This window comes from Saccostrea cucullata, unplaced genomic scaffold (genome assembly GCF_032062105.1).
Source record: "Saccostrea cucullata isolate Sc308-1 unplaced genomic scaffold, CSIRO_AGI_Scuc_v1 ctg2848, whole genome shotgun sequence".
NCBI lineage: Eukaryota > Metazoa > Mollusca > Bivalvia > Ostreida > Ostreidae > Saccostrea > Saccostrea cuccullata.
Genome location: NW_026940876.1, coordinates 33543 through 54438, shown reverse-complemented (window position 1 = coordinate 54438; position 20896 = coordinate 33543). Strand labels below are relative to the sequence as shown.

General features: G+C 33.3%; 1 long non-coding RNA gene across 1 annotated transcript; it reads left to right on the top strand.

The window, feature by feature from the left end:
- Positions 1 to 11692: 11692 nt before the first annotated feature.
- Positions 11693 to 18635, top strand: LOC134256572 (uncharacterized). The gene is made up of 3 exons (XR_009989743.1): positions 11693 to 11947; positions 17226 to 17329; positions 18574 to 18635. It is a non-coding gene; the product is annotated as an uncharacterized LOC134256572 (long non-coding RNA).
- The last annotated feature ends 2261 nt before the right edge of the window (positions 18636 to 20896 follow it).

The window sequence follows — 20896 nt, the reverse complement described above, 5'->3', positions numbered from 1 at the left end:
AAATTGAAAGTGACTTTTTGCATAATCATTCATTTCTAGTATCTGGATTAATTGTCTAAGTAAGAAAAAAGAGGAGATATTAAATCCATGGAATTATCCTAGAAAAAATCATTTGCAGGAACTGCTACGAAGCAAAAAATTGTTTTTCCAAAAATTCGAAGGATAGAATTAATGGATTGAGTTTTGGGGCACAAAATAATAGTTTGATATCAATTTCAAGGGTACAATAAATATGCTTGTCATCACATGATATTCATATGAAACCTGGGTTCCTTTTGGCATGGATTTCATGCAAATATTTTTTCGCATGATATTCGTGCGAATATCATGTAAAATCACGATATTTTTATGCGAATATCATGCGAGTTGTTTTTCGTCTCTTTTTCATGAGAAGAATTTACATGATATTCATGCGAACTTCATATGAAAATCATGCAAGCCACTTTTGCCTGTGTAGGTGTTCGGTTACATACTAGAAATTGTCCCCTCTTTGTTCTTCTTCTTTGAAGTCAGTCAATGAATCTTTTGGGAGCCTAGGATGTCTACCCATCATTAACAGATGCATAAATGGTAGAGTTGTATGCGAAGAGCAACTGAGGTAAATATTGCGGCCACTGTCGTTTCTGTTCTGTAGGAAGTGTTCTAAGTAGGTCATGTAATGTCCCATTACACTGACCATCTCCTTGTAGTTAATATGGTGGGGTACGGCTTCTCTTCAAATTGTAGAATCTGCATTGTTCAATATTAAGCTTGGACATGAAATTTATCAATTGATCCGAATGTAAACGCAGTGGTATGCCATAGTGCATAACCATGACAAGACCAGTCTGGTTCCTGGTAAGAATAGCAACAGTGAAATTTGAAAACACATCGGTTATCACCAGGGCATTTTCCCGCCCATCACTGACTGGTTCCAAGAGCGTGAAGTCCATCGCTAGCAAGTGGTTCATAGAAAATTGTCATGTGACTGAACTTAGACCGGTCATGTTTTTCTGAGCTCCCGCTTTGGGCCGAAAAAAGGTTATGTATCTTTCAATATGCGTATTTAATGTTTGTGTAAAGTGTTTATTTCATGGAGTAAGTAGTGAAGATTGTTGAATTCTGATTTTAAAAGCTTATAATTTGCAAAACTTAGATTTTTGGATATTCGGACAAACATGAATAGAAACTGGAGTCGCACTGAGAAGAAATCGCTGCTAGAGGGACATACTTTTTCGGTACCAAGCATTACAGGTAATCCATTTGGTTAGTGCTGTGCATTCGGACAATCAGAAATCTCACAGAGGAAATAAGCGAGATCAAGACAGACTTGTGGGAACAAGATGGGTTCGATCACAGAACCAAACTGATAGCCCAGCAACAAGCAGATAGGGAGGACGAGCTTCAGCAACTAAGACAAGAGAACAGGTTCCTCAAAGTAAATGTCAACATGCTAAAATGTATTGTGATTAATTTGGAGAGAACAGTAAAAAAAATCAATATGGTATAATCGATTTCAAATCGAGATCTATGAAACAAAATATTTTGATTCATAATCTCCCTGAGGAAGATGGCGTGGATCTATATATTAAAGTCCCAGAATTTATCAAGACGCATTTTAAAACAGAAACATCTTTTGCGAATATTCACTGAAACGGTCCAAAAATACAAGGAAAGTCAAGAACCATCACGAGGAGACTCACAAATTTACGGATAAGGACTTAATCTTACAGGCACAGAGGGATATCAAAAATCAACGAGCAAAACAACCAGGGGAAACTGACCAGAATTCTTCCGAGCAACAAAATTCAACTTTCTTCATTACACCACAAACTCCAATCGAAATATCAGAAAACAAGAAAAGAACTACTGGAGTTAACAGTAAAAACTGGAAAGCTAACGTCAAGACACCATTATCGGAGAGAAACTTGTATTTCCAAACGGAAGTTTGCATAGAGATAAAGTACAAGAGCTAAAGGCTGAACAAATCCTTGGAATGGGTCAATCAGAAAAAGAAGCGCTGAAGAAGATCAAAATGACGGAGCTGGAAACTAATGAAGGAGGAAACATCTTCCGGGGGATTGAGGGAACAACAGAATGCTACAACCACGTGCACGACATGTACAAGAAAATATTATGTGATCAATACCATGCCAAAGCTGACCACAACATACTCGTATACAGATTTCAAGATTCAAACAGACAGATTCATAAGGGATATAACGATGATGGCGAGTTTGGTGCAGGACGTAGATTAGTGAATACCGTAAATCTGGAAATTTTTACTGTAGATAAATTTTTAGCAAATTTGCGCGTGCATTGCATTCGCAAAAATATTTTTCTTAAAAATAAATCAACATGTGAAGATTTTTTTTCTGAGAGCTCGTGTCTTTTTTTAACTCGGAGAATAGGCGTCGGTAAGCACTGGTCATTTTTAAAAGAAACCTGTTTATACTACTGTAACTACAAGTTAATTACTTGTGTTTGTTAATTGCCCTCATTATATGCAATATCGTCCGATGGTTTGACAAGCACTTTGGCGGTATCCCCCTTTTTAATTATTTTGCAAATAAAGATAGAACTGTTATTTTATCTAACCGTGTATCAACACGGGCGATAACTCGAACTCAGTGAGAGTTCCAAATGTAAACACGGCGTGTAAATTTTAGGTGAGAATAAAACCAAACGTTGAGAAAATTAGGTATATTTTTTACTTCATTTGGATTTTATTTTAGGTTAAAAGGCATACACAACCTCTAATATGTTTGTTATAATCAATGAAGAAGTTATTTTCAGTGCAAATCCTTTTACTTGTATTTTATCAAAATTGTTTCGGAGCGATTCTGCAATTTATTGCCACGTTACAAGTAAATTAGTGGTATTCTAACTGTGCATAATAATTTGAAACAATACCTGGTTTGAAAATTTTCAGTTATTTTTATTTTTTGCGCCAGTGACAATTCGCAAAAATTTGAAGCGTAAAAATTAATCAACAGCTTTTTGACCCAAATTCGCAAAAATAAATCGACGTAAAAATTTCCAGATTTACGGTATGATGCAGAATTTACAAATAAAAAATATGGCAGTTGTTATCTCGCGATTTCAAGCGAAGCTTCAACATATACTCAACAAAAAAAGAAACGCATATTGTTTTACTCGTAAAAGAAATTTTCAAAATGTACATGAAACAAACATTTTTATATCATTGGATACCTATGACCTATTTAAAGGACAACATGGGTTTTTAAAACCCAAGTGTTGAATTATCTCCCTTGATTAAGCATGTTTTTGAAAGTAGTGTTTTTCATGATTTCTTCTAAATCAGATGTCTATTTTCATGGATATTTTGGATTTAGAGAAACTTTTAACACTTCTATTAAACCCATATTTAAGATTTGATTGCAGTGTTAATACTGCAATGCCACGCCCAAATAAAGATGAATACAACCAGGCTAACGATGATACTAAATGGAGCTACGCAACAGGAAGTTGCAACTGTATTTGAAATAAATCAATGGGCGTTGCAACCTTAAAACTAACGTCTGAAGACCACTATCTGGCCATCCGCAGGTAACCACAACCAGGCAGGACCGTCAGACACCCCCCCCCCCTTCATCACCTCATGCGATTCAGAACTTGCTGTAAAAACTGCTGCTACAATTGCTGGATGAAAAAATCAGCATAAAAATGCATAAATTGTTCGCGTGAGACTAAAATGAGATGATATTCCCCCACGATATCCGTACATTGGAAACCCACTAACATTGAGACTTTGCACAGTACATATTGATATGCCCCTTGAATTTGGGGTCAATGAAAATGACCTCAACTTGACTTTTCAATTTGCAACATTGATTTTTATCACAACACACTCTAAAATCGCTTAAATAATACAAGGTTTAAACTGAAAACTTAGAATTTCAAATTATTCTGATTATGCGTTTCTTTTTTTTGTTCAGTATATGAACTCAGAGAAATTGTGCACTTTTTTCATGTCAAAAATTAGTTTCGCAATTGTTTTTTTTTGGAGAGGATTGAAAAAAATAATTCTACACATACCATAATTTTAAATTATTCCCCACTTACAACTTTCGGTCACATCGTAACAATGTACAACATAAGATTACATTTGTTTCATTCATACACTATAAATTGTGAACTATGAAATTCTTATTGATGTACAGTATAAGACTTCTGCATGTTACCATGATCTGTATGATGATACCAGATGTAACAAAAAGTTAAAAAGACCAAGTGTCATCTTCTGTTCTACATGATATGGGGATACAGAGGCAACCTTATATTGTACATCAGTAGGGGGACCGGAGGACACCTTAAATTGAACATCAGCATTACTTTGACCAGACGTCACCTTATACTGTACATCAGAAGAGGATATCAGTAGGGGGACCAGAGGTAACCTTATGCTCTACAACAGGAGGGGGACCAGACGGCACCTTATACTGTACATCAGTACGGGGACCAGAAGGCACCTTTAATTGTACTTATGTAGGGGGACCAGAAAACACCCTATATTGTACATCAGTAGAGGACAACAGTAAGGGGACCAAAGAACACCTAATATTGTACATCAGTAGGGGGACCAGAGGTCACCTCATATTGTACATCAATAGGGGGACCAGAGGTCACCTTATATTGTACATTAGCTATAGTAGAGGGACCAGAGATCACCTAATATTGTACATCGGTAGGGAGACCAGAGGTCACCTTATATTGTACCTCAGTTCGGGGACCAAAAGTTACCTTATATTGTACATCAGTAGGGGGAGCAGAGGTCACCTTATATTGTACATAACTAGGGGGACCAGAGGTCACCTTATATTGTACATTAGTAGGGGGACTAGAGGTCATCTTATATTTTACATCAGTAGGGGGACCAAAGGTAACCTTATGTTATACATCATTAGGTTAACTAACGGTCACCCTATATTATACATCAGTAGGGGGACAAAATGACACCTTATCTGGACTAGCAATAATAAGTTTTATCTTCAAATTGCACAAAAGAGAGTTGAACAGATTTTCTGCAAAGGAAGTCCAAAATTCGGCGACCAAAGTATTTTTCTTGTGCATGACAACGCAGCTGCATATAGGCTTTGAGAAATAAAAAAGATTTTGAAGATAAAAAAGTATACAGGACTCTTCAATCACCCATATTACATGTAGCTATAAACTCCTTACGGATGTTTCAGGATTTGGTCTGGTCAACATCAGCAAGGGGTAAAGAGAGTTATCAGCTACGCTAGTAGATGATTGACAAAAGCCGAGAAAATTACGCACCAATTAAGATGAATTTTCCGCTTTAAACAAAGTAGATTACCCTCACAGTCTAAGAAATTCAAAGTCAATGGTTATATAGTTCTTGCCATTTGCAGCACCACTGCAGTGCCATGTTCTGAATCCGTAACTATTTCACTAGATATTATCCAGGGTGTGGACGAAACCGATCTTTGAAAGTCAACAGACTTGATAGACTAGAAAAAAAGGACAACTTCAAGATGAGCCCTTATGTTACTGGATGGATATATCTATCGTCCTAAAAAGCAGAAGCCTGAAAAAGGAGACACACTTTTGAACAGATAATTTCACCATTTACAGATATTTGATACAGTGCAGATCGATAAAAATACCATAGTCACGAAGTTTAACCACTAAATAAAGGCAGGAAAAAAGGACATCTGAATTATATATATCTGGATGAATATGCAGTCATATTTATAACAACTCTAATAGTTCCATCTAGAGTTACAAAAAATAAAGAAGACGTTAAAAGGCAAATAGTTTTCCCAAGCACTTTGATTCCAACTATTCTACAAGCTTAACAACAATGACATAGGACATCAAGGGAAAGATAAAACCTTATCATTGCTTAGAGACAGATTTTACTGGCCTGGAATGGAAAAGGTTAAGAAAGATGGAATTCACACTGTGGAAGGTGCATACGAAACAAAACTCTTCCAAATTAGAGAGTACTACTAATAAACATCCTAATGTCTTCACCCTTAGAGCTTGTATGTATAAATTACTTGACATTGGAACAATCTTAAGGAGAACAACAACTCATATCAGTAGGGGAACCAGAGGATAACTTATAATGTACATCAGTAGAGGGACCAGGGGACACCGTATATTGCACCTTTCATCAGTAGGCAAACCAGATACGAGGGGCGTTCAATAAATAATGTCATCAGGGCTCGGAAAGAACCAAAAAAGCGTTTTTCTATGATTTTGTCTGAATGATTTTAAAAAAATATTCTCTTTTAATTAAAACACGTGTCTGTAACATTTTTATTCAATTTCTGATTGTTTTTAGAACACAGTTTTGAGTATAACCCTTCGTATACTGGAAAAATGCAGATCCTCTGATTTGCTGTACTTGTTTTTTCTTTCTGAAAGGTGTTTTCTTAAGTTTGGGAAATGAAACAAGTCAAAGATTGACAGATCTGGCGAATATTGTTGATGTGACAAAACATTAACTTTCTGTTTACCCCAAAACTCGTTTACTCTTCATGGCCTATGGGTTTGGACGCTGTCAAGAAGAAATTAAATGCAGTGAATTCTTCATTCTGTTTCCTTCCCGTCATAAATCTTTCAATGTTTTGGCAAATATTTGAGTTATGTCCAAGACACGATGTAGTTACGATATTGACACATTACTTTTTTATAGTTTTTCATAATATTTCTCTATTCTCGTGTGTTTATAACAATACTTCAATACTTCCTTTTTTAAAACTATTTCCTTAGTGTTAGTATCCTCGATATAGTGCCGATATCGAATCATGGTTGTTCCAAGAATTCTGGTTTCCATCCTTAATATGCTGTATTTAACAACTGTTACTTAAAACTTTATAAATCTTTCCCTGAAGTGTTGATATCGTCGATATCGACGATATCGCTTCGACATCGAATCATGTTTGCTCAACCCTTAGTAAATACCTTCCATGTTACTTTGAATGTGTTAATGTTTAATTACTTTCCTTTTACGGAGATTTTACCTGCCATCGATATCGTCGATATCGACGATATCGTATCGATATCGAATCAGGATTGTTCAAAGCATATTAGTTTGCCAATCTTCACCCTTATATAAAAAATATTGTTACATCACTTTTGTGATTAATGAGTTTACCTTACTGGCGATATCGACGATATCGTATCGATATCGAATCATGATTATTAAAACATTTTTAAGAATATTCACCCTAACCTAACATCGTACTTTGAATCAAATCTAAAACAAAAACAACCCGAAAATTTTCTTAATCATAATTTATTTTCATAGTCATGCCAATAATGAATCAATTTTGATTTCACTTGTGACTTTGTAAAATTATTTTATACCTTTATGTTAAAATAGATTATGCAAATAGGGTCGATATTGATACGATATCGTCATGATATTGTCGATATCGACGACATCGACGTTATATATAGTCTCAAATATGGCACCAGCTGAACTGCCTCCCTATCTATGAATTTAACAAGAAAACCGCTAATATTTAGGAAAATAGCGTATAAAACTTTTTATGTTCTTGAAAATTTTGCACTTCTTAGGCCTTTGTAATTTTGTCAAGTACATATTATTCTAAATTTGTTTTGAGGGTTTAAATCAAAATGGTTTCAAGTTTAATGATCTGTTTGAATTTCAGAAAAACGTAGATAAGAACAATTTTTGATTTTTTAAACATACAGTACCGACCAGACCCAACCTGACACCAAAGCAGTCCCAGAAAGCAGTCCCCGGGACTGCTGTGGGACCGCTCTGGGACTGCTGTGGGATTGCTCTGGAACCGCTATGGGACTGCTCTGGGACTGCTATGAAAAGCAGTCCCAGCAGTCCCAGCTGCCCTGGGACTGCTTTCTGGGACTGCTTTCTTCACTCATGTGTGAAAAAGGTTCTGAGTGACATGATAGCTCTGCCCCTTTGTGTATTCTGAATTTGCAGGCTCCCTGTTGTTTTGTTTAGTTGCAGCAGAGAGGAGTTTAAACTGTTTAATAAGCGCGGGTATCTTACATTTGTTTAATATTAAGTAGAGATTATTATAGTTAATTCATATTTTCATGGACTGTATACTACACAAAGTAATGTGCAGTTTAGAATAAATTTAAAAAAAAAATAAAGTTGAGAAATAAGGAATTCATGAGAAAAATTTTATCCCTACAAATAAACTACAAGTTTATGAGAAAAAAAATAACTACGTGTGGGCCTTTTTTAATTATTTAATGTAAAATTATGTACTGAAATTTTGCATTGGTACTATTTAAATATATTCATGATTACAGTAAGATATAAGATTTTTTATTAAAAATGCTACACGTTTTATAAGGGCCACACTAAAAAAGAGAATTTCATGTAACCCTAAAATAAAACCCAACAATTTATTAAATGACCATGAAATAAAATTAAACTAACACTCTCGGTCCGTAACATAAACAATTTGAATTGGAATTAATTTATGAATTACAATTACAAACTGCCAATTTTAATGCTCTTACAAATTTGCAAAATCCTAATGATATATTAGAAAACTTCTACAGCATGTTTAATACCATTCTCAATAAACATATGCTACGGTAAAAACTAAACGTGTAAAAAGTGAGTCTCGTCCGAAATGGTTCACACCAGAAATTAATGAAGCTAGACAATTACATTACGAGATTACTATCATCAACATAAAGACTTTGATGATTTTCGTCATTGGAGAAATAAAGTTACTCTGTTGATTAATAATGCAAAATGTATGTACTACAAATCAGCAATTGAGGAGAGCTCTAATCCTAGAGAAATGTGGAGCTATCTTAATCATTTAGCTTCCAAGTCAAAAAATATTTCTCCCACTCTTATTAAAGACAATGAATCAGAAATTGATGATTTACAACTAATCGTAAATGTTTTTAATGAGCATTTCACAAGAATTTCTGACAATTTATTAACTAAAACACAAAATCATAGCTTTAATTCTCAAAAATTAAAAGAATTCACGAAGTCCAAACTCAATGATGAAAACGTGTTTAGCTTACTTCCTATAAGCCAGGACGATGTCTTAACTATGCTACACTCACTTGACATTGATAAATCAGCAGGTGTAGATTTCATTGGTCCCCGTCTCTTAAAACTTTCTGCAAATGTAATTTCTAAACCCATAACTCATCTCATTAATACTAGCATTACTAATGGCATCTTCCCTTCCCAGCTGAAACATGCTAAAGTCACCCCCATATATAAGAAAGGCGATAAAAGTGATCCCAGTAATTACCGTCCAATATCTATCCTACCAACTTTGTCAAAAATTTTTGAAAAGCATATTGCTAATCAAGTACGTGAATTTACGAGAACTTTTGATATCATTATGAGCTCACAGTCTGGTTTTAGGAAATTCCACTCTTGCCAAACAGCACTAACCAAACTTACCGACAACTGGTTGCATGAAATGGACCAAGGAAATTTAATTGGCATAGCTTTTCTAGATTTTCGTAAGGCGTTTGATTTAGTCAGTCATGATATTTTAATAGAGAAATTACGTCATTATAATTTTGATTCACTAACAATCAAGTGGTTCCAATCATATTTAAACGAAAGGAAGCAAAGTGTAAAAATTGGCGCATGTTCTTCCGATATTTTACCTATCACAGCAGGGGTGCCACAGGGATCCATTTTAGGCCCACTCCTATTTTTATTGTATATAAATGATCTTCCTTTATGTGTAAATTACTCTAATATTGATATGTTTGCGGACGATGCATCTCTGCATTTACCTAACAGCAATGTACATAATATTGAAACACATTTAAATTCTGATTTACGTGAAATTGAAAACTGGTGTTTACAGAATCAAATGATACTGAACACAGACAAATCAAAATGCATGCTTATGTGTACACAACAAAAAAGATCAAGATTAAATTACCCAGTACTTGATGCAAAAATTTCTGGCAAAAACTTGGAAAATGTTGAAGTTGAAAAACTCCTAGGTATTCAGATAGATCAATCTCTTCAGTATAATTGTCATGTTGATGCAGTTTGTAAATCCCTGAGATACAAATTATTTACGCTCCGTAAAATTAAGAAGTTTCTTCCATTAAGTACAAGAAAACTTTTCTATAATGCATACATCTTGCCTACAATAAACTATTGTCTCACAGTCTGGGGTAATACGTCCAAATGTAACATTGAGAGAATTCATAAGCTTCAGAAACGGGCTGCTAGAATTATTCTTGATGCAGCACCTGACCAACCATCTAAGCCTTTGTTTGAAAAACTAGGATGGTTAAATGTTTTTGAGTTAGTTACCTTTCATAAATGTATTTTATTATACAAAACTTTTTATGGTATGAGCCCAGAATATATCCAGAATCTTTTTATTTTTCACAGTTCTGAATCATACTCATTGCGTTCAGAATTTAATTATAATCTTTGATTACCAGAGCATCGAACAATCTTATTTACAAACTCTTTACAATATTCTGGTGTACATTTATGGAATAGTCTACCGTTACATGTTAAATTATTGCCATCTTTACCTGTTTTTAGAAAGAATTTGGAAAAAGTTATAATTAGCCAACGTCTGTAATTTTATTATAATAGATGTCCTTTTTATTGATATTACCTATGTCTTTTAAACTTTGTATATCGACTTATTTATTGTCTTATATTTTCATTAATTTGTATACTACATTCGGTTATGAAGTTATAGAATGAGCTTATCATTTTCATGTACATTGTATATATGTTTGATTGTACCATTTTATGTATATTGTTTGAAATGTAGAAGGCCCCGGGGAAGAATAGTACTTTGTACTAATCGGGTTACCTTCTTTTAATAAAGCATTATTATTATTATTATTATTACATTAAACAAGTTATTAAGAGTATATTTATTTAAAAAAACATTTGAAAATACCGGGAATTGTTATTTATTTCTTTTTTGTTTTGCTAGTGTATACCTGGCTGATTAATGTTTATAAGATGGTATCAACAACCATTGTTTCAATCGCCTTTGGGCAAAAAAATCGAGGCATGTTATTTGGTTATTTGTATCAGTGTTACACATCATTGAACATGCTGGTAAACAATGACCCTAATTTCAGTTTATTTAATGCGGAAAAATGTGATAAATGAAATGTGTATAAATTTCGTTCGGGATTAATTAATTTTGAATATAATCTGAAGCTTCCTTTCTGGTGATTAACAGATGTACACTCTAACATTTACAAATAAAAACACTTGATCATGAGTTTTATAGAACTTTGCATTACCGATAATTAAATTGACATGTCAGTAAAAAAAACATGACTGAAAAATAATACTTGGCAAAAATAACAAAGATTTTTTTTCAAAAGCGCCAATACTTAAGAAAATTCCTTTAGAGTATCCCGATATTCTAAATTGGCCATATAAGATCTATTAAAAGCTTCTTCTAGTGGAAAATAATTAATTCATGTTTAATTTTCTGTAAAAAAAAAATTAGATATGGGAACCAGTATCAATCACAGAAGAATTATTAAGATACCCTAGAATTGTGATATTCATGTTCAGTGTAATTCATATATGTACATGTAAGTGTGAAAGCCTTCTTCCTCCAATAAATATTATAATTTCAATTTCTATACGCGTACATGTTCTGTTCATAAATGACCTTCGCGTACATGTAAGGATTCCTGGCATACTACCAAGAATCAATTTCTACTGCCTTTAATAGTTCCATTGTTTATTGGAAATATCATTTCTCAGTTAGCTCCGCCCATTAAATTAATAAATCCCGCCCACTGGGACTGCTTTCTGGGACTGCTGGGACTGCTCTCTGGGACAGCTGGGACTGCTGGGACCGCTCTGGGACTGATGTGAGACTGCTCTGGGACCGCAGTGGGACTGCTTTAGCAGTCCCAGAAAGCAGTCCCCGGGACTGCTCTGGGACTGCTTTGTGTCAGGTTGGGTCTGGTCGGTACTGTAATTGTTTAGATTTTCTACACGCTCTCGTTTTCACTCATTTTTGAAAATATAGGGTGCTCTTTGAGTATTAAACTTTTTTTCAATCAAATGTTTCTTTAAAACTGTGTGAACTACCCCCAAAATGATGTCTATTAAATTTGCTATGTAACTGAAAGTCAATAAGACATAATCACTGATAATTTTTTGCATTATCGCCAATATAAATTGGTTATTGTATGTACTTGTTGCCAAGGACGGTGCCCATTTTTGATGCCCATTATATAATTTTTGCTTATTGAAATCCACCTGTTCATGCGTGTATAAAACAGGCATAAGGTGCTGTAAATTTCACATATTTCAGTTAATAGATTTTTGGGAAAATAACAACTTTTACAGCAGCTTTAATGATGCGATTAATTTCACTCTAGTTTACTGATTCTTGACCATTCATTTTTAATGCAGTGTCTCGAGAAGCCCTTGTTTTCCAGCTTCCCACAATGAAATTATGGTCAAATAAAAAAGAAAAGTGGTCAAATAAACTATTATCAATTCATTAAAGATTCAATAATTAGAGAAAGTCAAGCTTAATGTCATATGATTTCTATGTTGTATGTCATCGAGCTGATGACATTATTTATTGAACGCCCCTCGTATTATCTTATATTGTACATCAGCAGGTGGGCCAGTGTGTCACCTTATATTGTACATCAGAAGGGGGATCAGAGGTCATCTTATATTGCACATCAGTAGGGGAACCAGAGGTCATTTTATATTGTACATCAGTAGGGGTTCCAGAGGACATCTTATATTGTACCAGGGCACCTTATATTGCACATTTCATCAGTAGGCGAACTAGAGATTATCTGATATTGTACATCAGTAGTGGGACCGATGGGCACCTTATATTGCACTTTACATTAGAAGGTGAACCAGAGGTTATCTTATACTAGTATTATACATCAGTAGGGCGGCCAGTGGTCATCTTATATTGTACATCAGTAGGGCGACCCACTGCTTGAAAAAAACGCCTTTACAAAACTTTACTTGCGAAGTAAATTTTATTAAAGGTGCTCCAAAAAGCAAGGCCATCTTTGTATTCACTTTACAAAGGTGAAAAGGTAACCTTTACTTACAAGGAAAGATAATTAAATATAACCTTTCACCTTTAATGCCATATTAATGTTCATTAAATATACATATTTTATAAAAGTCTTATTTAAATGCTGACAATTGTTTAATACACTTATTCTTTGGATTTTCACAGTTAGTTTAAAGAATCTAATCTAATCAGTACCTAGAATTTTAAGACAAATGGCAAATATTTTTTTAATTATCTTGTATCCGTTTCCAATTGAAATTAGTATTAGAAATGGTCATCTACAGAATCAAACACTCGACTTATCTTTTTTTGACAGACTACACCTCAAATAATACAACACCTATGCTGTAAGCCAGGTTAGCTTAGTTGGAGCAGCTGGCGTTTATTTTGATACATGTCACAATACATAAATATTTAACATACATTACATTGAATGTGAAACAATAAAGCACTGCAATGTATTTGTAAAATATTTTACATGTAATAAATTGTACACCTATCACTGACATTAAAAACCGCCCAGGCAAAAACCATAGATGATTAACTATGGAAAACCTGTGTCCGTCGCTATGTAGTTAATGTCTCAAAGGAGAATGCCGGACATGCATTCGGTGCAATAGTTAAAAATGCACGCACATCCTATAATATTTGCATGTATGAAAAAATCCAAATTACAATACATTTCAACAGTTTTGTTATTTCCATTACCAGTATATTTATACAAATATGATATTTATAAAGCAAAAAAAAGTATGTGTGTATTGAAGAGCACTGGCTTAGAATGATATGAACATACTACCGAATACTCATTTCTCATTGGCTTTCCTTTGGCCACGCCCACATATACAACCAAAACCATTAATATACATTCCTCGCATACAATGCGTTCCCTCTATACTGCAAAACACAGGAAAAAAATATTATCTGCACCAGGATTGCGTACAACTCCTCTGAATTGGATGGTGTAGATCTTTAACATGTACATTGATATTAATGATAGAGTCATTAATAATATAACAATGGGAAAAATTGGCAATTTTTTTGGCAAATTGATCATTTTCACTTTCAAAGCAAAAATAATCTAAAATATTCTGTATTTTTGCTTCTCATCAGTTGATGAGTCAGATATACAGCACAAACAATATCCAGTTATAACCTTGAATATATACATTATATTGATCTTTGACTTTTGTTTCCCTTTAAACATTTAGATACAGTTGAGAAAAAAAAAACAGAGAACAAGTATAAATTTCACATTTCTGCTTTTGTAATGGAGATCCCATTTCACTTTAAAATATAATACCGGTACATTATTTATCCTTATTGGTGCATGTACATAATTATATAAAATAAACTTTGCAGTTTAAATTGAATTAAAAATGTGGAAAAAATTGCATGAAAGGTTGTTTGATTTGCGCTTATATACAGGCTAATAACATCTTCAACTTGAAATACAAAATGATGCATTTTACAAATTCACAAACATAAAATATGGTGAAAAATCTATTAGAATAGATGCAAGGATGCAGTTTGCAAAATGCATGAGATCATGTACGAGTCCAGCTTGACCCAGTGAGCCTGTCTGTGCTTGATTTAGTTTACATTATCTTTTTATGTCTGTGGTAAATGTTAGTGTGTTTGCATATGTGTCCAGCTTCACACATTTTCATGTTTGTGCTCGACTTCACACGCCGTGGAAAATATGTAATAGGTTGTGGTAGATGCTTGTTTGTTTGCATATGTGTCCAGCTTCACACATTTACATGTATGTGCTAGACTTCAGACGCCTTGGAAAATATGTAATAGGTTGTGGCAGATGCATGTGTATTTGTGTATGTGTCCGGCTTCACACATTTTCATGTATGTGCTCGACTTCACACACCTTGGAAAATATGTAATAGGTTATGGTAGATGCATGTTTGTATATGTATCCAGCTGTAATCATTTCCATGTGTGTGCTCGATTCATACGTCATAAATGTAAAATATGTAACCATGGTGGTGTAAAACGGTTACAATTATATGATGCACAAAGAGAAAAAAAAGTTCTGTGTGTTTTGTTCTATAAATCTGCATTTAAATAAACTACAATTAGGTCCTGTTGAAAAACTGACAATCATAATAAGTAACATATTCATTTTACATAACTGTACTGAAAATTACACATCCAGTTTAAATTACTGTACTGAAAATTGAATTTGTGCAAAAACTCTCTGGCTTAATAACATTCAAAACCAGGAACGCTTGCATGTTCATCTATAAATCTCCAAGATATTTCCTAGTTAGTTTGTAGCGCCGCACCGGGCGGTCTTACAACACATTTCATAATCTCAGTTTGCATGAATAAATCAATTTATCCTTGTTCTTCATATCTTGAAAATAGATGCCGAAATTCTAGTCTACAGTTTTTTTTACACAGCACATCACAAATAGAAACATTCAGGAAGTAATGAAGAGTTATATAACAGATAAGATATTCTAAATCGCTACAAGTTTACAAATTCTTGATCATATCATTGATAACAGTACATTTTCTTGATCATGACATCTGTATTGGATTCCCCTCTCTGACATCTTTTCTTGTTCACCGATTAGTTCAACAGTCATCTGGGTACTCAGGCGTTGTACAAGTCCTAATAATAATCATTTTCAAAATTATAAAGAAAAGCAATACAATTTTAAATAGGTTTTCATTACTTCTATTGAAATTAAAGCACAAGCTTTTGAAGACATACTTAAGTAACTTAAAACATGTATAAGTAAACATAATGGAAATTTAGACAAAGCGACTCAATGTCAAACATATGATAGTGATACATCTGTAATATCCATGAAATTTACTGAGATACTTAAAATGTTTGTGGTGTGCTTTCACTAAGCTTAGCAATGTATAAACATTTCTTGAATACACGTTGAAGTCCAATCCTCACCTGACATATGGATTGGTTCTATGTTGATAATCTCTTTCAACAATCTTCATCACAACATCTGAAAGTCATCCATCTTCCAAATTAAATCTGACGCTCACCTCTCAAGTGTATATAGACTCCCTGTACAAATGCATGGAAAATAAAATTTTAGATAAAAAATGAATTATCTCTTCACCATACCTGGCCTCTTTAATTCTTCATTCAAGTAACATGTAAACTCTTCTCGAATGTAAAACGAAAGATCTACTCTGAACAGTAACCCAGATATGGCACTGTGTATTCGGTTGAATAGCCAATGATTTCAAATCAAGTTGAGCGGGTCTACATCGTTATTTTGACGAAATTTTAAACCAGTGGTTATTTTGCTACACTTCATGTAGATATGAAAGAATGAAACTATTAAATCAAAGTCACGCAAAACGACACTTTGTATGTTATTTACTGCCAGTATATTAGATAAGTATTTTTGATAATTTGGGGATTAAATGTTTATGTGCGTCACTTTATTTTGTAAAGGTGTATGAATCATAGGGGCTTGTCTTCAGGATTGATTAATGTAAAATAATTTTTGCCTGATCATGTCAGAATCTTTATTAAAGCAACTTTAAGAGTGTATTTAATGCAGATACAAATTAAAAAAAAAATTACATTTATCAATCCGGAAGACAAGCCCCTATGGTATGAATTAAGGTCATACGCAACGTAGTTTGAACTTTATTGGGTTCTTCCCTGGAGTTGAAGAGTTCCACTAAATGAAGGACTTGTGTGCAATACTTTTAATATCTATATATGGATTTGTACACCTCTCCTAAAACAATTTTCGATGAAAAAAAAATCTGGAGTATATGTTTTGTAATTTTCGTACAATGAATTTTTTTTTCAAAATTTGATATCTTTTCAAAACCCCTGGTAAGGCATGCTCATTTTTTGTATAAGAACATGCAATGCTATTATAAGTTTAAATTTAAAATATCTTGAAAAATTATCAGTAGTTAAGGTACGTCGCTTACGTCTTTAATCAAGACAAAGAAAAACATATTCTGGAGCGGGACTCAAATGGGTAATAAAAACCGAGTCATGCTGGGAATTTGAAAATGAAAACCGGGTTTTTGCTTATTACTGAGAATTTACACATTCAGTTGTCATAAAACTTAGTTACAGATGTAATTATGCCTTGCCTGAGAGTTTCAACTCCAAAATTGACAAATAAGTTTGTTTTATTTATATCATTTTGTATTTTAAACTGTGTTCATTTTCTTAAAACACAGGTATAGTAAATTCAGTATGCAGATTGTTGAAGGGAAAACATCAAGACAAGGCGAGGAAGACGACAAAAGATGATTACCCAGATTGAGGATCCCAGTGTTCTTTGGTACAGGCACATTTTAATAATAAAGAATGAGTGCACTTAAGCTATGAGAGTTGGATCCCGATGTTTTGCGTAAAATAAAATTCCAAAATTCATTAAATTTATGTTTTATAGGTATTAAACAATGTCTTTAGAGCAGGTTTTGGTATATTATTTTACATGAAAGTATTAAATAATGCCGAACGACAAAAGCTTTTGAGACGGGGGTCTAACAGTTTTGTCTCATTTCTATTGTTATTCATATGTATACCAGTTTTCAACGACTTTGTTTATATCGAGCCGCAACTTGGCCATTTTTCTTATTTGCACAGAATATGTATTTTAACTTAAAATTATACATATCCAAAGGACAATGTTGGCCAAGTTGCGGCTCATATCTAATTTTCAAAAAAATGTCCCCAAACTAGGGTCGAGATAGCTACTAAATTAACCGGTCACTGAGCAACAACGATTGATATTATAATCACATTTCTCACGTGACCTTCTGCTGTTCGATACGTTAACGCTTTCATTGAAAAATTCATTGTGTTTAAGTCTCTGTTGTGACAGTATCTATCGTACTTCCAACTTCAAACTTTGGGAGATTTTTGCGCAAATTTTAATAGGGTTTGAAGATAATATGTCTCTTATTTATCTTTATCCTTTTCATTAGGGATGTTTTGAAAGAATTCTGGTATTGACAGTGTCATTAGTAAGTACATGTATAGGATTATGTCGCCTCTGTATTATGGTCTGCACAGCGAGACATTTACCCCATCCCTTAACATAAGAATCATTTAATAATTGTGCACCATGAAATCAACACGATCTCTCTCTCTTCTCCATTTCAATTCGCAATGCGAAAAATACATATGTGCTAATGTTTACATTCCACAACCATGCGGTTTAAATGTCTCCGCCTATTTGCGGATACCTTAGATTCGAAAGTGGTCCCGTTCAAATTTCCGGAATTTAAGGCTTTTACATTTTCTGTAATTATAGAAATATGTATGACAAAAAATTCTAGAAAATAAATATCAAGAGCATATGCTTGCACATTAATCATAGATTAATTTTGCGATATATTGTAATATTAAGCTTAAAATTAATGGGTAGCCGAAAAGGTTCCAAATGACGTACTTAAGTGCACTCATTCTTTCATGAAATCTGTTACTTGAACAAAAATTTACATTATTTAGTGCTTGACTTGCTCGGGAGTCAATATCGTCATATATTTGTAAAAAAAATGTTCAATTTCCTTTGTATAGTCTCAAGCTACTCAGCCTACGAGGAGAAAATTAAAAGATCTGTCATGAAGAAGAGGCGGGTTCTCAACTTTCATATTATAAATGGCAAGTATTGTTTAGAACTAATTTTAGATTATTCTTGATAAAAAAAAAAAACAACATAAGGGTGTTTGTCAATTCATAGCTATTATTTGTGATTGCATTGTGTATTAATTTTCAAAATCAATTCATTATTTGGTGAACAAGTGCAGCGGTTTGCTTCAAATTTATATTTTTTTTTTTATAAAAATATGGACTATATTTGTTCATATGTGTAAAATGTTAATCATGGTATGAATTCTTTTTCAGCATGATTGTCATCTTCATTTTTATAGGTTCTCACCTAAAGTCATTTTACTGTTCCATATCAGGAAAAAGTTCATGAGCTGAAACATGCGATTGGGGAAAAAGGTACATATATCCTAAACCATAACTTGAATATCATTCTGTATACATGTACAGCTAAACTAAATATGTAGCACTATATTGTTCTCTTTGTTAACTGACAACTGAGTAGTCAGGAAACCTATGATTTCTCAATATTTCAGGAATTTTTTCTTTGTTTTTGTATAGTACCCTTAAAAAAATACATATTTCTGAAATTGTAATTTATAGGCTTTTTGTGATAAGGGATACATGACCTAACCCATTGATTCTTCATATAATATGTCAATAACAAGAGTTCCACTCATCCTATTAGATTGATTAATTTACATATTTTTGCTTTTTGAGGTTAAAGGTCATGTATGAACTTTTTATTTATTAATTAGGTTGTGCCTTGTTTTTATTTTTATTAATCATGGTATTGTGAATTCTGATAACACAGACACCTTTGAAAATATTCATACTTATTCATGGCACTGAAAAAATACTTATAGTTTTTTTTTTCTTTTAGGAAAAGCATTAGGAAAATGCCTGAATGAGGAGAAAAGTTTTGGACTCTGAAAAGGGAGGTGTGACAAAAACATTTTGACAGTCGTTGATTTCCACTAAAACCAATATCCACAAGAAAGAGGACATAGTTTTATGTTGATTCACTACTTTAAATTCAAGAATGTACAGTTGGTTTTATTATAAAACATGTCACATACAAAAAACATATTTGTGAAATGTACTCTGTCTTTGTTATGTATGTAATTTGCAGGATGTGGGCAACATATACTGCCAAGAATCTTGATGATATTGATCTTATGTTTGTAAAAAAAATGTTTTTTATTGTAATAAACAATGTTAAAGTCAGCTTTTTGTTAATTTGTATATTAATTATGATGTTTACATTTCCGCAACTTATCAATTTGGAAGAAAAAAACTTATTTATAATTTGAAAAAGGCTTCATTCACTGGAATGGAAAACAGAAATTATTAACTTTTGTGGTTATTAAAGATGGTATTTAATTAAATTTAAGGTTTGTAATTATCAGATTGTGGTTATTAAAGATGGTATTTAATTAAATTTAAGGTATGTAATTATCAGATTTAATATATCCTAAAAACGGTGTTTAATGGTTGTAAATATTAACTTTACTTTTTTGTAAAGTCAAGATAAAGTGGGACATTACATCATATTTAAGTGCATCTAAAGTTAATGTAAATGTTACCTTTTCCAACTTTGAATTTTTTCAGAAAAGCCAATTAAAGGCATTGTAAATAATTTACATTATCTTTACTTGTTTTGTAAAGCCAAATTTTCACGCAGTGACCGGAGGTCACCATATTTTGTACATCAGTAGGAGAACTGAGGTCACCAAATATTGCACTTCACAATGGAGGGACCAGAGGAACCTGATATAGTACATCAGTAGTGGGACTAGAGGTTATCTTATATTGTACATCAGTAGGGGGACCAGAGGTCACCTTATATTGTACATCAGTAGGGGAACAGAGCCTTCAGGTCAGTTTTATGTTCGGCACTAGAAGGATCAACTAGTAACCGGCAAACTAAATATTGTAAATTAATTATGTACATCAATAGGTTGATCAAAGTTCACCTTTTATTTTATTTTATTATGGAGACTTAAGGTCACCTTTATATTGTACAGCAGAAAGGGGACCAGAGGTTGCCTTATGCTGTACAAGACCAGACGTCAGATTATATTGTACATCAAAAGGGGAAACAGAGGTACGTCTTCTTATACATCGATAGGGGCTCAGAGGTCACTCTGTGTTGTAAATCATTATGGGGACCTAAGGTCACTTTATATTTTATAACACAAAGGGGACCAGAAGTCACCTTGTATTGTACATAAATATCACACCAGTGGTCTCCTTTCCTGTACATTTTCAAGAAAACCAGAAATAAAATAAA